This window comes from Malaclemys terrapin, assembly GCF_027887155.1.
Source record: "Malaclemys terrapin pileata isolate rMalTer1 chromosome 7 unlocalized genomic scaffold, rMalTer1.hap1 SUPER_7_unloc_1, whole genome shotgun sequence".
NCBI lineage: Eukaryota > Metazoa > Chordata > Testudines > Emydidae > Malaclemys > Malaclemys terrapin.
The window spans coordinates 46,267-65,208 of NW_026530187.1; positions in this window are offsets into that span (position 1 = coordinate 46,267).

Sequence of the window (18,942 nt, forward strand, 5' to 3'; positions counted from 1 at the left end):
GCCAGAACTAACAGGATGAAGGCCATAGAATTGCACCAACACCAGGAAGAGGCAGGTCTATGTGACTGGGGAGTCAAGCTGGAGGGAGGTTACTAGTGGAGTTTCTCAGGGATCGGTCTTGGGACCAGTCTTGTTTAACATTTTCATTAATAATCTTGACACAAAAAGTGGGAGTGTGCTAATAAAATTTATGCATGACACAAAGTTGGGAAGTATTGTCAATATAGAGGAGGACTGTGATATCATACAAGAAGAGTTGGATGACTTTGAAAACTGGAGTAATAGAACTGGAAAGAAATTTAACAGTGCAAATTGTAAGATTATGTACTTAAGGACTAACCACAAGAATGATTGCTATAAGCTGAGGACATATCAGTCAGAAGTGACAGAGGAGGAGAAAGACCTGGGTGTATTAGTCAATCACAGGATGAATATAAGCAGCCAATGTGATGCAGATCTGAAAAGAGCTAATGTATCCTGGGATTGCATCAGGAGAGGCATCTCCAGTAGAGATAGGGAAATATTATTACTGTTATAGAAGGCACTGGTGAGACCTCATTTGGAATAGTGTGTGCTATTCTGGTCTCCCATGTTTAAGAAAGATTAATTCAAACTGGAACAGGTGCAGAGCAGGGCTACTAGGATGATCAGATGAATGGAGAACTTACCATCTGAGAGGAGACTTAAGGAGCTTGGCTTTTTCAGCCTAACAAAACGACGGATGAGGGGAGGTATGATTGCGGTCTATAAATACAGAGAGAGAAACATTAGGGAGGGAAAGGAGTTATTCAAGTTAAGGACTAATGTTGGTACATGAGCAAATGGGTATAAACTGGTCGTCAACAAGTTTAGGCTTGAAATTAGACAAAGGTTTCTAAGCATCAGAGGAGTGAAGTTCTGGAACAGCCTTCCAAGGGGAGCAGTGTGGGTAAAAACATTAACTGGTTTCAAGACTGAGCTTGATAAGTTTATAGAGTGGATGGTAAGATGAGACTGCCTACTATGGCAGGTAACTGATCTGCAACTGCTAGCAGCAAATATGTCCAATGGCTGAAGAAGGGACACAAGATGGGGAGGACTCTGAGGTACACAGTGAATTCTTTCCCAGGTATCTGGCTGGCAGGTCTCGCTGACATGCTCAGGGTCTAACTAATGGCCATATTTGCGATCAGGAAGGATTTTTTCCCCCAGGTCAGATTGGTAGAGACCCTGGGTTTTTTTTTTTTTTGCCTTCCACTGCAGCGTGGGGCATGGGTCAATTGCTGGTTTGCATTAGGGTAAGTGGTGGATCCTCTGTAACTTTAAGGCTTTAAATCATGATTTGAGAACTTCAGAAACTCAACCAGAGGTTATTGGCCTGTTACAGGAGTGGGTAGGTAAGGTTCTATGGCATGTAAAAGGTCAGATTAGATTATCACAATGGTCCCTTCTGACTTTAAAGTCTTTGAGTCTATAAATAAGCTCTTTGTGTCTGCTTCTTATTGTGTGCTTATACAGTGCCTACCACAATGGATCATGCTCTTAGATGGGTCCTCTAGGTGCTACTGTAATAAAATAATTAATAATAATAAATCAAGTATAACCCAGACCCCATTCAGGCTTTGCCTCCAATCACAACAGAGGGATTACTTTATAAACATGAAACTATATAACTGTGTTGCCTGAGCTGAACATATATTTGCCTGAGTTCACAATTAATATATTATTTCATTCATTATTAAAGATATTCATTGGACTAAAATGGAAAAGCTTTTTGATCAGAAGTGGGCTTCCTCTAAATTCACAGTCATGCATGCTTTCCCCACAGGATAATTGTCTTTGAAATGTGGATTAAAGCATTGTCATTCATTTCAATAACATTGGGACAGATTATACCTAAAATGCACACACATACACAACTCCCACTGAGTATCAGAGGGAAGAATCTTGAATTTAAGAATCCTTGTTGGTACTAATCTATTTTTAATGGTAATTCTGCCAGGTCACCTGCCCATGTTGTCCCATACCTAATTAGATCAGTGGATTTCAATCCAGAACAGAATTTTGTCTTGAGAACCTTGGCATCCTTCCAAGAGCTTAGAATCTGTACAATCTCATCCGTTCACATTGCTGGATATATTATTAGCATAAATAAATAAGATGTTCTGACCTCCTAACTACCTTAGAAAACAGAGCCTTTTATCGGGGGTTCTCAAACTGGGGGTTGTGACTCCTCAAGGGGTTGCAAGATGGTTACATGGGGATCATGAGCTGTCAGCTCCATAGGGCTGACAGCCCTAACCCCCATTAAATTAAATTACCCCCCCCTTTTTTTTTTTAATTTATAAGGGGGTTCACTCAGAGGCTTGCTATGTGAAAGGGGTCACCAGTACAAAAAGTTTGAAAACCAGGGATAGTGTATATAATACTGTAAATTAGACTTTGAACTGTGAAACAAATATTGACTCTAGCACATGAAGTCAGTATTTTGTGAACATCCAAAACCTACCCACAGTAACAGAGTTGTGGAGAGACAGCTTCTGTGAATCTAGGCAGGCTGGCTTCCTGACAAGGAACATTAGGTTAATTTCAGATACTTTGGACTTTGTCCAGGATATGAAACACCAGCAGACTCTTTCTTTCATGTGGTGCACAACTGTAATTGCATTACTTGATACATACTTAATTACCTACCAGTCAAAAAACATATATGAGTTTCTCTGCAAAAGTGCCCACAGTATTTGCAGTTGTACCCCATTTGCACATACAAAAACTCAAATTTCTGCTCGCCAGATAAATACTAACAATTGCCTGATATGAGCATGTAAATGTCCATTTGTACACACAGATGTGGGGTCCTGGATTTGCACATACACGTAACAGGTCTCATAAAGAAGTATTTGGAGGCAGCTTGAAAAATTCGTTCCATTACATGAAGAGGATCATAGGTCTGGTCTACACTACAGGGTTAGGTCAACATAAATTGCCTTGTGTCAACCTAGCTGTGGAAGTGTCTTCACTTACATTTGGCTCCCGCTGACGTAAGTGCCTTTCTATCCCAATTTAATAACATCACCTCCTCGAGCGGCATAGAGTCAGTCGATGTAATTAGGCCAATGCAGTCTCAGTGTAGACACTGTGGTACTTACGTAGACTGCTACTAGCTTTCAGGAGCCATCCCACAATTTCCCACACCGGCAATACAATCAGTACAAGCATTCCTGATGAAGATGCACACCACCGACACAGGGAGCCAAGTGTGCACACACACACGGGTGATTTTATAACTGTGGTGGTTGTATGCTGATGTAAGTTAGGTTGACATAATTTTGTAGTGTAGACATGGCCATAGGATTTTAGATCACATGCATTGTGGTGTAAAATGACCCATTTTAGATTGAAAAAAATAGCAGGAAAGTTTATTGTGGGCTTGCAAGATTCACCCTTTAGCAAAAAGAGGAAACATGGATATTTTTGAACTGGATAGCCTGGATCCAAATAATTGATTAAGGAAAATCTCTAAAATGTCACATACATGGAATCCTGGGAGAAGCTAATGAATTATTGATGCCTTTTTATATGAATTTTTAATCCTTTCCTTCTGTTCCTGTTCTGGCAAAAGATTTCAACCCTCTGATGTGGACTTGCCAATTCTCACTTGATTGGAATGAGTCTCAGACATTCGGGACAAATTTAAAGGCCATTTTTACAGCAGAGTCCCTCATATTCATGATGAAGGATTTTATGGAGTTTTTCAACAAGACATTTAATAATTCACTTATTTTTTTAGGTAGACTTGATGGCTTGGCGCACATTGGTAAAAAGTTCCAGAGCCTTTCAAGTTCCCCATTGCCTTAAATAACTAATGAATTCCCTCTCTCCCCCTCCCCCATGTTTGCAGCATTGCTGAAGTATTCCCTGTGGTAAATATAGGGAATATTATACTCTGTGAGCAATAGTGGCAAGTTCTTAAGGGAGATTATTGCAACAGTTGTTAATTCCAATGCAGACCAGGTACTAGTGAATGAAAATTCTCTTCAGACTTCGCTTCAGAGACCTATATGAAATGAGTTTGATGGTCTTGGTCCACTTTCCAGTGGACAGGTGACTACACCACAAAAACAACACTATAGTTGTTACTAACATCCTTATTGGCAGACTGAACAGAAAGGCTAGGCCTGAAAGAACAGAGATATTAAACTATCTTTGGATTCCTAGAGGCAGACCCTCCTGAGCAACAATGCGGCACATTGGTGGAGCAGTGTGGGGAAGCTGACGAGCTGCTGTGCTAGTTTGTTAGACAGTATTTAGTAGCATTTTATACTCACTTTGCACAGGTGTAATGCGCAACAACAACTCTTGCTCAGTGCAGAAGAGATTTTGTTTTGACTAGATGAAATGGCAAAGCCTGTAGCATTTAATATATCTGGATTGTTCTGCTATCCTGGATGGCAGATGAAATACATATCATGCATCCATATCAACCATTATTCCTAGTCCATGGCTCCTTCCGCCTTGCTGCAGGACTTATCCAGATCCTTGACAATGTAAGGCTGCAATAAACTGGCAAGATCATGACCTTATTGGCCAACTCTATCTCCCTGCCATCCTTGCCACCAAAGCAGAGCCTGTCAGGGAGTAGCAGCAGGCAGGTAGTATATCTAATTACTTGTTCCAGGCAAATATATTGGCAAACAACATTATCTTTCACTTGTGTTTGAAGGATTTTGTTGAAATCCAACGGCTTAGCACAATGGTTCTCAAACTTTTTTTTTCGTGGACCACTTGAAAATTGCTGAGGGTCTTGGCGGACCACTTAATGATCTTTCCAAATGTTGTTTGTACCATTAGCTAACTATTGTAAAGCACTTTGGATAAAAGCGCTATATAAAAAAACCCCTTAATAATCATTAACTTTTTTTGTTCTACAAATAAAAGCACACAACTCATATTTTAATATCAGTAGTCTTACCCTTCTAATGCAATGGATGTGCCCTCTCCCCTGCCACAGCAGCCCCCGAGCTGGGCCTGGGAAGGAGCAGGGGATCTGCCTCTCTCCCCCACTGCAGCAGCCCCTGAGCTGGGGCTGGGAAGGAGGGCTCTCTCTCCCCGGCAGCCACAGCCATGGAGCTGGGGAAAGTCACCTCTTTCTCTGGCCACCGGAGCCCTGCACGTCCCAAATTCTCCCCACCCCATCTTCTCACCCTACTGCCCCCTCCCACCTATCCCCTATTCCTCCCAAGGCCATCACCTCACCTTACATGTGTGTCTTCTCCAGGGTCCAGCCACATCTATGTGGCGCCACTAATTAGGTAGGTGGCCCTTCATTCTTTCATGTGCGGCTGCCCAGGGATGCACCTTAGAGGGAACTATCCATGTGTAAGACCTATGGCCTGAAGCCTATGAGAAAAGGAAGGTAATTGAGTGAGCTCTCTGATGGCATCTGCTGGAAAGCCAGGGGACTTGACTGAGTGAGGCAGAATCTCATTTAAATATCACTGTATTCTCTGCTGTCATCTGCTGGAGAGCAAGGGGAGCCAACTAAAAGGGCAGTTCCTCAGGTGCACCTTAACGAAGGGTAGTTTGGGGACATTGGAGTATAAGTCAACTAAATTTTGAACTTGAGGCCCGTATTTATGAGATTAGCCTGTTGGGAGCCCATTGGGGCAAAGCCTGAACAATGACTGGGTCTGGGGTCATCCTGATGAAAACTGATATTTGCCTAGGTGGGGCAAGATGCCATGGACAGAGCTAAAGAGTGTGGAGGAGAGAGACTGCACTTTCCTGGCTTGCTGCTGGGAATAGCTTTCTGGGTGGTAGGGGCTTTGATGGGTTCCTAAGCCCCCTGATCACCATGCATCTTCAAGTGTAGGGCTAAACGCTATAATTGCCTTTTGTGAGTAGAGCTCACCAGAGATCCCAGTTGTCTAGCTGGTGGTGAGCAGAGAACAAAGCCCAGCCACAATTCCAGTCACCTGAGCCGTGGGTAGAATAAGGCAGCAGTTGGGCCCAGCCACAACACCCAGCAGGTGGGGCAAAGCAGCAGCTGGAGGCTTCCAGCAGGAGAGCTGCAGAGTGAGCACAGTTGTGTGTCCTACAATGGGAGCAGAAGAATTCACAGCAACTATCTACGTCAGCCTAGCTACTCTGGTGAGGCCTCCCTGTCCTAGCGGCTGAAATCACTATAACAGGACAGGTGATATTGTCCCAGAGCTTCTTACAGAACAGGGACCCTAATTTCCTGGACTCCTGGAACCACAAACTCTGACTGAAGAAGGAGGCAGAACAAACTGTATCAGCCATTCAGGGTCTATGTGTTTGGAATTTATCCACCTTGAGGTAAATGTGGTGGAAGGTGTTAATATTTGTCCCCATTCAACCTGGTCTTTCCCTTTTATCCACGCCCCCACCCAATACAGTTTGCTTGTTTAAACTTCTGTGCTTGCAAGTGGGTCCAGATTTGCATAGCAAAGGCCCCAGAGGGATTATAGGTTCCCAGATTACTGGATGTGGGCTCGAGCCAAAATTAAAGAGAATCCCCTAAAATAAGGACATGGCCCTTGTTACTGCCAGTGCATTCATTGGCAGAAGGGTTACACAGCCTAAGGAACCTCATTCTTGGGATGATGAGGGATCATGGTTTCAAATGGGTATAGTTTTCACTGTGTTTCATTAGTCACTGAGAGCTTTCCATGGCCTCAGGCCAGGTCCGTGTTCAGTATTGCCAGCTCTTGCAGTTTTATCATGTCTCATGATATTTGCTCTTTTTATACATAAACTACTTTCAGAAGTGTGAAACAAATCTTTTCCATTACTTTTTGTTCAACTTCCATCAAATACAAATGTTGTTTCATTATCATAGGGCTGCTTGGAAGAGTTGGCCAGCACACAACTGATTTTTTGTCGGGTTCTGTATTTTATACCTTGATCCTTCAGTGGTCTGCTGTGCCCACATGAAGCCCCATTTAACCAGGTGCAGCGGTCTGCCTGTGCATTGTACATTGCAGGGGCAGGGCCCTCCACTGTGTCCTCCCTCACACAGCTGTTGCAATACAGTTTTGTGGCAATTATGTTGTAATGTTTCATCACCATATTGCATCTGCCTTGGAGATATGTCGGGACTGTTTCAATGCCCTGTGAACTGTAGGATAGCCCCATCAAAATTGTGACGGTACCTGGAAAAAGAATAATGGCGGGGGGCGGGGGAGTGGGAGGGGATGAGAGATAGAATTGATAAGATTGGCTGGGCTGTGAACTCTGGTTTTGTTGTTGTAGGTATTGCTCATCATAAAGGCTACCTGCAAGTAGTGTCTGTGGTTTTCAGTCATCAGTCGATGCTTAAGGTGCTTTAAGAGCTGATTTATTCTGTGTCCATTTCCAACAGTATCTGCATAACTGTGACCCTGGGAGCCCCTTAATGCCAACTGGCAAAGGGCCCATCATACTGTAACTCATACCAGGCCTAACACACTCATTATCCCCAACACACTGTTGTCATAATATGTATCTGAAAGGTGTCATGTCAGGTATTATATGTAAACTGGTACCATGCTGGTCCTGCAAATCATTCTGTGGTGTATGTACAGGTTGTGTAACAAGGGTTATATATGTCTGCTGGAATAGGTGCATAAAACATGTTTGGGAGGCACAAACCCAACTTGCCCCAGACAAAGAAATGTGCATTTACCTGTCTGACCAGCTTGATTACAGGTAGAGGACAAAGAAAGTAAATTTACATACAAGGCAAACAAAGCCATCAAACTAACAAGCAACAGACGAAGAACCTTAGTGAACTCACTGGACGTTGGAGTCTGCACACCAGGAAGACTTTCTGGCTCTCAAATCTATTGATTTTGGTTAATTTAAGTGGCACAAATCCATCACTTAGGGGACATAAGATACAGAACCCTCTGAACCTGTGATAGTTGGATCCCCTGGCTTGCAGGACTAGAGATGCTGGTAACGAGGAAAGTAAGAAAACTTCTTAGGCAATCCGAAGAAGTGAGGTTTTTACTCACAAAAGCTTATGCCCAAATAAATCTGTTAGTCTTTAAAGTGCCACCAGACTCCTTGTTGTTTTTGTAGATACAGACTAACACGGCTACCCCCTGATATTAGGCAAAGATTGTTACTTGGTAAAATTTAATTTTAGTCACTAGAAAGCATGTTTTAGTTTTGTTTGTAACCATACCTGTATTTTTTTCTCTTGCTTAGTATCACTTAAATCTCTGTTCTTTGTTAATAGACTTAATCATGTTTTATTACAAAACTATCACAGTGCTATGTATTCAAGTGAAGTGTGCGTCTTCTGCTAATTTAATAGGCTGATGTGTGCACTGTCTCTTTGGAGGCAGCAAACTTAATAATTCCTGTGAGTGTCACAGGGAGAGGGACTGAACATTGCAGAGAGGCATCTCTGGGGAAATTGGGGACTGGTGTTCACTGATTGTTACCTGCAAGGCAAGGTTTAGACTGGCAGGGTCTCAAGACATTTGCTGGTAAAGTAGACAAGAGGAGTGTGTCAGGGAGCTGACAGTCTAATCGCCAGCAAAGCTCTCACTTCCTGAAGCAGAGGGGTAACGCAGTGGCTTACGGTTCTGGTTGTTCTGAGCAGAAGATCACAATAAGAACAAGAGCTTCACATCATCTTACCTAGATTCTCTGTCTAGGAAGCTCCACCCTTAAAGACACAGTGCCCAGTGCCCATTTAAAAAAAAAATCTCTTGCTTTGGTAAAAAAAAAAATCACTGGATGCAGAGTTGCTGAAATTTCACAAACAAATACGAAAAAAAAGAGAGACAAAAGCAGATCAACTCTTTGTTTTAATCAACCTTCCCAATGTCCCTTCAAAATGATGAGTAATAAAAATAACTGGTTCAAGCTTATCATTTCCCATGTTGTTTGTTGCTCTCCTGGAGTGAGTACTTAGTGGTTTACACATCAAGAGTTCATGATTTTAATATTGGAAAATAAATTAGAACTATCACACAACCCTAGATTGACCTACATGCTTCCACTAGAAATAGCATATCACAACTTGGTCTAGTCTTTGTAAATAAAAGTCACTCCTAGGCAAGTATCCACTAAGCCTATTTTGAGAATTTAAGTAGGACGTAAGTGGTGCACTCACCTTATTCTGGCCTTCATCACAGGGGGCAATTTCACCCAAAGAAGAGCCACATATGGAGGATGCCCCTACTGACACGGTCCTGGGGAAATGTATGAAAAGATTAGTAAAAACCTGAAGATGCCCTGGTATCATTCCCTGCAATATGAGTTAAGAATGAATATGGTTTTTGTTAGCTGATTTGGAATTAGCTTAAAATACAGTATGGCTCACATACTGCTTCGACTCACACTCTGTGCAACTCAATTGACATCAATGGGATTGCATGAGTTGAACGGTGGGCTGCATTTGTCCCGGTGTTATTAAGTGTTTGTGATGTTTTCAGAGAAGCTGTAATATGTACTCCTCTATTTCCACTGACAGCAAGTTAAATGCAATGAGAAGAGGCAAATTGACATAGGATTCACAGTAATTAAGGGAAATAAAAATGCTTATTCCTTTCTATTCATTTTTTTAAAATAACAGTATAACTTGTTATTAAATTCTTTGAAGATGAGAATTTTACAGAGTAGGGCCATCTGCATGTAGCAACATGGAAAGCCAAAGTCTATTTAACTAGCCCATGTGTGATTAAACAGAAGAGAACAGATTAGCAGAGGGCATGTCACATTTCAGTGTATCAGCATGTTCACAAAGGTACATGTTCATTTTCTCAACACCCTGCAAAAAGGTCAATATTTTCCTACAGATGAAGAGATCTGGCTGTATTTTAAAGAATCCTTATTGCGGTTGCAGGAACAAACCATCCCGATGTGTAGAAAGAATAGTAAATACGACAGGCGACCAGCTTGGCTAAACAGTGAAATCCTTGCTGATCTTAAACGCAAAAAAGAAGCTTACAAGAAGTGGAAGATTGGACAAAGGACCAGGGAGGAGTATAAAAATATTGCTCAGGCATACAGGAGTGAAATCAGGAAGGCCAAATCACACTTGGAGTTGCAGCTAGCAAGAGATGTTAAGAGTAACAAGAAGGGTTTCTTCAGGTATGTTAGCAACAAGAAGAAAGTCAAGGAAAGTGTGGGCCCCTAACTGAATGAGGGAGGCAACCTAGTGACAGAGGATGTGGAAAAAGCTAATGTACTCAATGATTTTTTTGCCTCTGTCTTCATGAACAAGGTCAGCTCCCAGACTGCTGCACTGGGCAGCACAATATGGGGAGAAGGAGACCAGCCCTCTGTGGAGAAAGAAGTGGTTCGGGACTATTTAGAAAAACTGGAAGTGCACAAGTCCATGGGGTCGGATGCGCTGAATCTGAGGGTGCTAAAGGAGTTGGCGGATGAGATTGCAGAGCCATTGGCAATTATTTTTGAAAACTCATGGCAATCGGGGGAGGTCCCAGATGACTGGAAAAAAGCTAATAGTAGAATAAGGGCCCTACCGTCAATCAAACCATAACCCCGCCCTTGACCCCGTAAGCCCCGCCCCTTGACCCCTTGGTCCCTTCCCACCTGTCACCGGAAGTCCCACCCCATGTGGGTATTACTTCCGGGGTCAAGGTGCCACCTGACCGGAAGCAAGGTGTGTCATGTGACCCGTCTAAGAACTCCCCCCAACACTCTCTACCAATCAGGAGGGGTTTTGTGCTGAAAGGACCGCCCTGAGAAGAGATGTTGACCAATCAGGGTGACTTCTGGATTGGGGTGACCCCTCCGGAAGTGAGTCATGTGACCCCACTAAGAACTCCTCCCAAGGCCCTCCGCCAATCAGAGTGCAGCACCATTACCCCATAAGTCCCAGCGCCAGACAGAGGAGGCGGCCATCTCTTACCAAGGACACGTGTTTTTGAAAGCGCGGAAAGGCTGCTGAGAGGAAACATGGACTCCTTCACCACCCCCACGAGAACTTCGGACTTTGTTTTAGGCCCAACCACCTTTGACCTTGTGTGGAGCAGGCATTACATCAGCGACAGTTCCGAGGAGGACCCTTTGACCCAGCCATTGATGCATACGTCGGAACCCGACCCCGAAACCCTCGTGAGACAGCCCGATGAACGTGACGGCCTCTCTTTGTCCACCCCCTCAGAGGTGGAAGGTGATCACAGCTCGGGGGAGGCACCGGCGGACAAAGCGAACGGAAAAGACGGCGCTCAGGTAAAATGAATGATTAAAAAGCGGCGGTCAAGGAGGGGTGGGTAATGGGGTAGGAACCGGGGGTTGCGTGAATTAAAAAAAACAAGCAGTGGGGGTGCTTACGCGGTTTCTTTTCTGAAAATCTCTCAACAGGTCGACGATGCCTTTTTAGAGGCCTTTAAGAACTTACACATTGGAAGCCCTGTGGGAGTAAACATATCGTGCGTCAGCTGCTTTTGCTCATGTCTGAGACACAGATCTCAAGCCGAAAAGCAGATTTGTGGATATGCACCGGTTCTCCAAACACAACAGCGGTTTTAAGTACATCTTAATAGTGATAGACATTCTATCCAAATATGCCTGGGCCTTAGGCCTAAAAGACAAGACGAGTGGTGAGATATCCACGGCCTTTAAAGCTATTTTCAGTGAAGGTCGCGTGCCTCAAAAATTACAAACCGATCGGGGGAAAGAATTTTTAAACAAAACTTTAAGCGAATTGTTAAACCGGCATGGAGTTCACCATTTTGTTTCCGATAATGAAGTCAAAGCAGGGGTTGTGGAGCAATTTAACAGAACTTTAAAAACTAGGATGTGGAGATATTTTACAGCCCATAACACCTTTCGCTACATTGACATCTTACCTGACTTTATAAAGAGTTACAACCAGAGCTTTCACAGAACTATACGTACCAGACCCGTTGATGTTAACCCTTCAAATTCTCTGAAGGTATGGAAAACGGTTTACGGAGATGGTTTTAAAATAAAACCGGTTGTTGCCCCTTTTAGAAAAGGTGACCACGTGAGACTAAAACCAAAGGCGCTTTTGAAAAAGGTTATGAACAGACATTTATCGATGAGATATTCATAGTGGATGAAGCCTTAACCAGGGGCCAGAGACCTGTATACTGCTTAAAAGATTACGAGGGTGAGGCAGTTACTGGATCTTTTTACCCTGAAGAATTACAAAAAGTAAACCCCAAACGAGACAGGATTTACAGGATTGAAAAAGTTCTAGCAGAGAAAGGAAAAGGGAGAAAAAAGCAGCTACTGGTGAAATGGTTGGGGTGGCCTGATAAGTTTAACAGCTGGGTGGAAGCTTCTCAACTCTGTGACATCTAGACACGAACAAACAAACAAACAAAAAGATTCCTTCTGCAAGGACAGAGAGAGAGAGAAAAATGAGTGACGGCGGGTTTTACATTACTTTGCCCAGCAATGCCAGCTCTGCAGTTTTTCCCCAAAACACCATCTCGAACTTTACAATACGGCTAATTAAGCCCTTGGATCTCCCGGGTGCCTGGGAGGTGGGGTTAGTGGAAATACAATACCCACACAGCTGGAATACTATCAACGAAGACACCCCTTTCGAAATCACCTTTGGAGCTACAACGTGGAATTTCATCCTACGACGAGGTTATTACTCGACCATACCCAAATTACTGGAGCATATGAACAGCAATGTGGCTCGTCATTCCAGACCGCCTGAGGTGGTCATGAACTACGACCCTGTGGGTAGAAAAGTGAAACTTAAATCTACCGATTTTATGTACGTGTTTTCTACTGACGGGGAGCTAGCTAACATTCTGGGTTTGGGCCACAAACGCAACGTCCAAAAATTCCCCTTCTCGGCAGACATCACAGGAGGTTTTAACTCCTTGTATGTATACACGGATATCGTAGAACACCAGTTTGTGGGGGATTTTTCTGTTCCCCTGTTACGCTGCGTCCCTGTCCGAGGAAGGAACAACGAGTTTGTTACCATCACCTACGACAAACCTCATTATGTCCCTGTCAGTAAACACCACATCGACACCATCACCATTGAAATAAAGACAGATCAGAACAGACATGTCTCATTTCGCTTCGGCAAGGTGATCGTCAAGCTGCATTTGCGGCCGCGGAGAGAGCGAGGTTTCTAAAAAAGCAAAACCCTATTATGGCGATCCCAAAAAGTTATGGCGACCCCACCATCTACAGGAACTATTACAAAGCCCAGGCTGGATACGCCTTTCCTGGATATCATGGGGCCCCCGTGATGTATGGGGCGGGTGTGGGTGGAATATTTTGTAGCCTCTTTCGAAAAGCCGTACCGCTTTTGAGGAGGGGGCTAGAGATTATTAAACCCCACGTAAAAACCACCGCTCAAAACATAGCTAAAGATGTGGTAGGTCACATCTCCCATGCTGTTCTGGAGAAGGTGGGGAATACAGCTTCACAGGAAGGATCGGGGCTGATGTACATTAAAAGGAGGAAGAGAAAGAGAAATACGTCATACCCGCGATGCACAGGTCCCCCGAAACCCTTTAAAAGAAGGGCTTTGACACGCAGTGCCGCATGGAGGAAGTCCAAGAGGAAGCCTGGGCGAAAGAGGAGACACACTCTGCCTGGTAAAAGAGACATATTTAATCAACATGGCTTTTGTTCACTGCGGGTCTGAAGAGTGCACCAAATCCAAACTAGACTTGTTTCAAATAGCCCCTACGCAGACCAGCATCGAGAAAAGCATCTACATCGAGGTGCCGCCTCTATTGGCCATTACGGAGTCTGCTCCCATTGACTTTTTTATAGCAGGGAATGGCATAGATTATATGGATTTAAACAACACCCTGCTGTACCTGTGTTGCAAGATTGTAAAAGGAGACGGAACTGAACTCGCCGTGGACGCCAAAGTGGGTCTGGTGAATTACCCCGTGGCCTCTATTTTCAGTCAGTCAGATGTCACGCTGGGAGACCGCCTCATAAGCCAAAGCAACAACTGCTACCCTTACAGGGCCTTTATAGAATCAGTGCTCAATTACAGCGACGACACCCTCACCACGCAATTTTCCGCTGGCCTGTTTTGCAAAGACACTGCTGGACAACATGAAGAAACAGAGTTGGATGGAGGGAATCTAGGGTTTGTGAGGCGTGCAAAGCTGACGGCCGAAAGCAGAACGGTAGAGCTGCTGGGCCATTTACACAGCGACCTGTTTTTTCAAGAAAAACTTTTGTTAAACGGAGTGGATGTGAAAATTAAACTGATGCACAGTAAAGACGCTTTCTGTTTAATGGGCAGTTTCACAATAGAAAATTACAAGACCCCCGTCAGCTTTGCACGCCTCACAAACCCTAGATTCCCTCCATCCAACTCTGTTTCTTCATGTTGTCCAGCAGTGTCTTTGCAAAACAGGAAAGCGGAAAATTGCATGGTGAGGGTGTCGTCGCTGTAATTGAGCACCGATTCTATAAAGGGCGGTCCTGTTGGCACGAAACCCCTCCTGATTGGTAGAGAGTGGTGGGGGGAGTTCTTAGAGGGGTCATATGACACACCTTGCTTCCGGTCAGGTGGCACCTTGACCCTGGGATTAATACCTCCATGGGGCGGGACTTCCGGTGACAAGTGGGATGGACCAGGGGGTCAAGGGGCGGGGTTAGTATTTGATTGACGGTAGGGCCCTTATACTACTGCTAATGTAGTGCCCATCTTTAAAAAAGGGAAGAAGGAGGATCCAGGGAACTACAGGCCAGTCAGCCTCACCTCAATCCCTGGAAAAATCATGGAGCAGGTCCTCAAGGAATCAATTATGAAACACTTAGAGGAGAGGAAATTAATCAGGAACAGTCAGCATGGATTCACCAAGGGGAAGTCGTGCCTGACTAACCTAATTGCCTTCTATAATGAGATAACTGGCTCTGAGGATGAGGGGAAAGCAGTGGATGTGTTATTCCTTGACTTTAGCAAAACTTTTGATACAGTCTCCCACAGTATTCTTGCCAGCAAGTTAAAGAAGTATGGGTTGGATGAATGGACTGTAAAGTGGATAGAAAGCTGGCTAGATCGTCGGGCTCAACGGGTAGTGATCAATGGCTCCATGTCTAGTTGGCAGCCGGTTTCAAGCGGAGTGCCCCAAGGGTCGGTCTTGGGGCCGGTTTTGTTTAATATCTTTATTAATGATCTGGAAGCTGGTGTGGACTACACTCTCAGGAAGTTTGCAGAGGACACTAAACTAGGAGGCGTGGTAGATACACTAGAGGGTAGGGATCGGATACAGAGGGACCTAGACAAATTAGAGGATTGGGCCAAAAAAAACCTGATGAGGTTCAACAAGGACAAGTGCAGAGTCCTGCACTTAGGACGGAAGAATCCCATGCACTGCTACAGACTAGGGACCGAATGGCTAGGTAGCAGTTCTGCAGAAAAGGACCTAGGGGTCACAGTGGACAAGAAGCTGGATATGAGTCAACAGTGTGCTCTTGTTGCCAAGAAGGCTAACGGCATTTTGAGCTGTATAAGTAGGGGCATTGCCAGTAGATCAAGGAACGTGATCATTCCCCTTTATTCGACATTGGTGAGGCCTCATCTGGAGTACTGTGTCCAGTTTTGGGCCCCACACTACAAGAAGGATGTGGAAAAATTGGAAAGAGTCCAGCGGAGGGCAACAAAAATAATTAGGGGTCTGGGATTGTTTAGTCTCCAGAAGAGAAGAATGAGGGGGGATTTGATAGCAGCCTTCAACTACCTGAAGGGGGTTCCAAAGAGGATGGAGCTCGGCTGTTCTCAGTGGTGGCAGATGACAGAACAAGGAGCAATGGTCTCAAGTTACAGTGGGGGAGGTCTAGGTTGGATATTAGGAAACACTATTTCACTAGAAGGGTGATGAAGCACTGGAATGCGTTACCTAGGGAGGTGGTAGAGTCTCCTTCCTTAGAGGTTTTTAAGGCCCGGCTTGACAAAGCCCTGGCTGGGATGATTTAGTTGGGAATTGGTCCTGCTTTGAGCAGGGGGTTGGACTAGATGACCTCCTGAGGTCCCTTCCAACCCTGATATTCTATGATTCTATGATCTGCAGTAATGCCAACTCCAACTGTTCAAAAATCATGAGTGAGGCTCCAAAAATCATGAGATTGGCTTACAAATCATGAGATTTTTTTTTAAAGTGTTGGGGTCTTCTAGTTTTTGATCCTTTAGGGTTCATGTTTTCAAGTTTTTCTGTGCAATTGTGAGGGCTAGAAACGTACATGTTTCCTTAAACATTAAAGCTAATATTTGCACTAAAGTATTGCTATATTTATGGTTGATGATGTTTATTAGGGTAGTGCTGAGGGGCACTAGAGCAAAGTGCAAACACAGAGTAATAGCTTCTCATGCAATCACATCACTCCAGGAGCTGGGGTTTTAAGAAGCTTACTAACAATCATGAGACCCACAATAAAATTGTGAGTTGGCAACTCTGCATATAGGCTTTGATTGTGCCTTTAACACATTGGCCCATGTTGGGGGCTCTGCAGAGCTGCACTGCCCCAGGGGAGTTCCAGAAATCAGTGCTTCAAGAAGGAACAATGCCTCCCTGGACAATTAGTGCACCAGGAAGCAGACTCACTCCCACTGCCTTTAAAGGGGCATTTCCCATCACAGCTGGCAGCTCTGTCTTCCTGTCTCTCCCTGAACTTAAGTCTAGCCCCTTCCCTTCCTCGTGCTGATGTATTCCCACTCCCAGGCTGATGTATTCCTTCTCCCTCTTTTGTTGTTTGACATTTTTGCTTTCTCAGCCCTCCCCACTAGTGTATTGTTGCTGAGAGTGTGCCTCAGTTTCCCCCCATATTACCTCCTCTTTTTCTCCCCACCAGGGTTTCTGAGGATGGTGAGCTAGGTTCACACTCCTTCTTCCCACTGCCTAACATGTATGTTGCCAGCAAATGAAGTATCTATTCCATTGTAATGCCCCCACCCCAAGTGGCCAGAGGCCTCACTAGCAGCTCAGCAGGGGAGCAAAAGTCAGATAGGAGAAAGCACTCAGCAGTTTGAGCACTGCCACAGCTGCAGATTGATCCTTGGACCTTTCAAAAAGCCAGTACATGGGGCCCATGACTCTGCCTCCAAGGCTGGCCCAGGACAAAGGAGCCATGACAAACTTTCAGTCCCAGCAGCAGATTTCCATTTCAAAGTATAGCTCAGCAATGGAAAAGGCTTGTAACTTACTATTTCTAAAAAGGAATGTTGACATTAGCGCTGGGCCATAAAACCAGCAGGCCTGTGGCCCTAGCCCTCTGGCACATCCTGGCTGTCCGTGCGTTTACATTCCTGAAGGAGAATCAGAACTAAGGCTGTGTCTACACCAGGATTTGTTGGCAAACATTTCCCACCATTGATCCCACTGCTGAAGCAACACAATTATTAGCAATGGTGGAAACACAAATTTGAATAGGGTGACATGGCTGCTAGGGTTTTCAGCAGCATCACTCCATTTTGATGCCTCTGTGTCACTCTGATAGCACAAAGGGTCTGTAAAGTCAGTGGAAATGGCTTCTAGGCAATACCTCCAACATAAAGGGGTTCTCCAGACATAGGGAGCGCCTTGGAGATGTGGTCAGAATGTACTGAGGCAACAGCTGTAGCTGTTGGAATGGCCATTCGAGGTCATTGCTATATGTAAAATAGAGCAGTTCTGATTTATGCCAAAAACCTGGCTAAAATACAGGGAGACGTAAAGGTGGTTTAATTCCAGCTTTGACCCTACTCTATTTTTGTGCCAAGCACAGCTTGGGTGGGGTGCAGTATCAGGCCCCACAACATCTAACCCTGCTTAGAGCAGATCTAAGTGACATGATGGTAAAAATGCTGGCAGACACAGGCACCTGGACTACACTAGTGTTCTCACGATTACTATCACTTGTGAAGCTGTCCTGGTGTTAGCAGCAGTGGGAAACTTTTGCCAAAAATCCTGTGTAGACTGGTCAATGTCTATAAAAGCACAGAGTGTGTGCCTACTGTGAGGATAAAGCAGTGGCAATGAGGTGTAATTTGATTATGTTTTTATTAAGGAACCTGTTTTAAATGTCTTAAAAAATAAAACAAAAATGCATGGATGCCTTGCTCAACAGCAGGAGAGAAAATGAGCAGGAACAGTGCCTTTTTCCATAGGCTACTCTCCTCTCCCCCCCCCCCCACAAAAAAAAATAAAAATAAAAAATGCTGCAACACAACTTCAGTGCAAAAAGCCTGAGCCATGGAAATTTTCAGCTGTCTGTCAGTGCCCATAGTAAATGTACAGTGCAGTTAGGGGTTAAGGTGAAACAAACAACTGAAGGGCATTGTTTCCAGGGTTACACTTATCAGCTAAATAAATACTGGGTTTTTTTAAATTACTGTATCTACTAAATACACCATTGGCAAAAACAAAACTGTTTGAGGCAATAGTGAATCAAATATAGGTGTGTTTGAATGCAGCCAGTAGCTTCTGCAAGAAGGTCTGAACAGGAGGTGGGGTGGAAATGAAAGATAATGATTGGACAGTCCCTCAGTACATTCCCAGAAATGCTACTTGAGACCAGCAGGCTACTCAGAGGCCAGGCACTGAAAAAAGTGCATTAGCTGAACTCTCTTTCTCTCCCCATCCCCCTGCAACAACTAATCTCATTTTTCTCCTACAGAGTTTCTTCCCACACGTAGCCTGAGTCAATCAAGGCACCTAAGTTTATAAAGGCATAGAGAGACTAGTCTTAAGGGACAGAAGACCTGCTTGTCATATGGGCAGAGCCCAGAGCTGCTCCCCTTTTTGACTATGGGGGTTTTGCCTTTGACATCTGTGTGAGCAAGGTCAGGCTCCTGAGATGTTAACATATCCTCTGTGTAGAGAGGAGATTGAAACACAAAATTCAGATCCAGATTTTGAACACATCAAAGTTCAGGTCTGTTCAGAGCTATGTTTTGATTCAGCCCACTATAAAGGTAAAGACAAACCGTGATATTTAGGTCTAGGTCCAGACTCAGACGCCATCCTTTCTCCC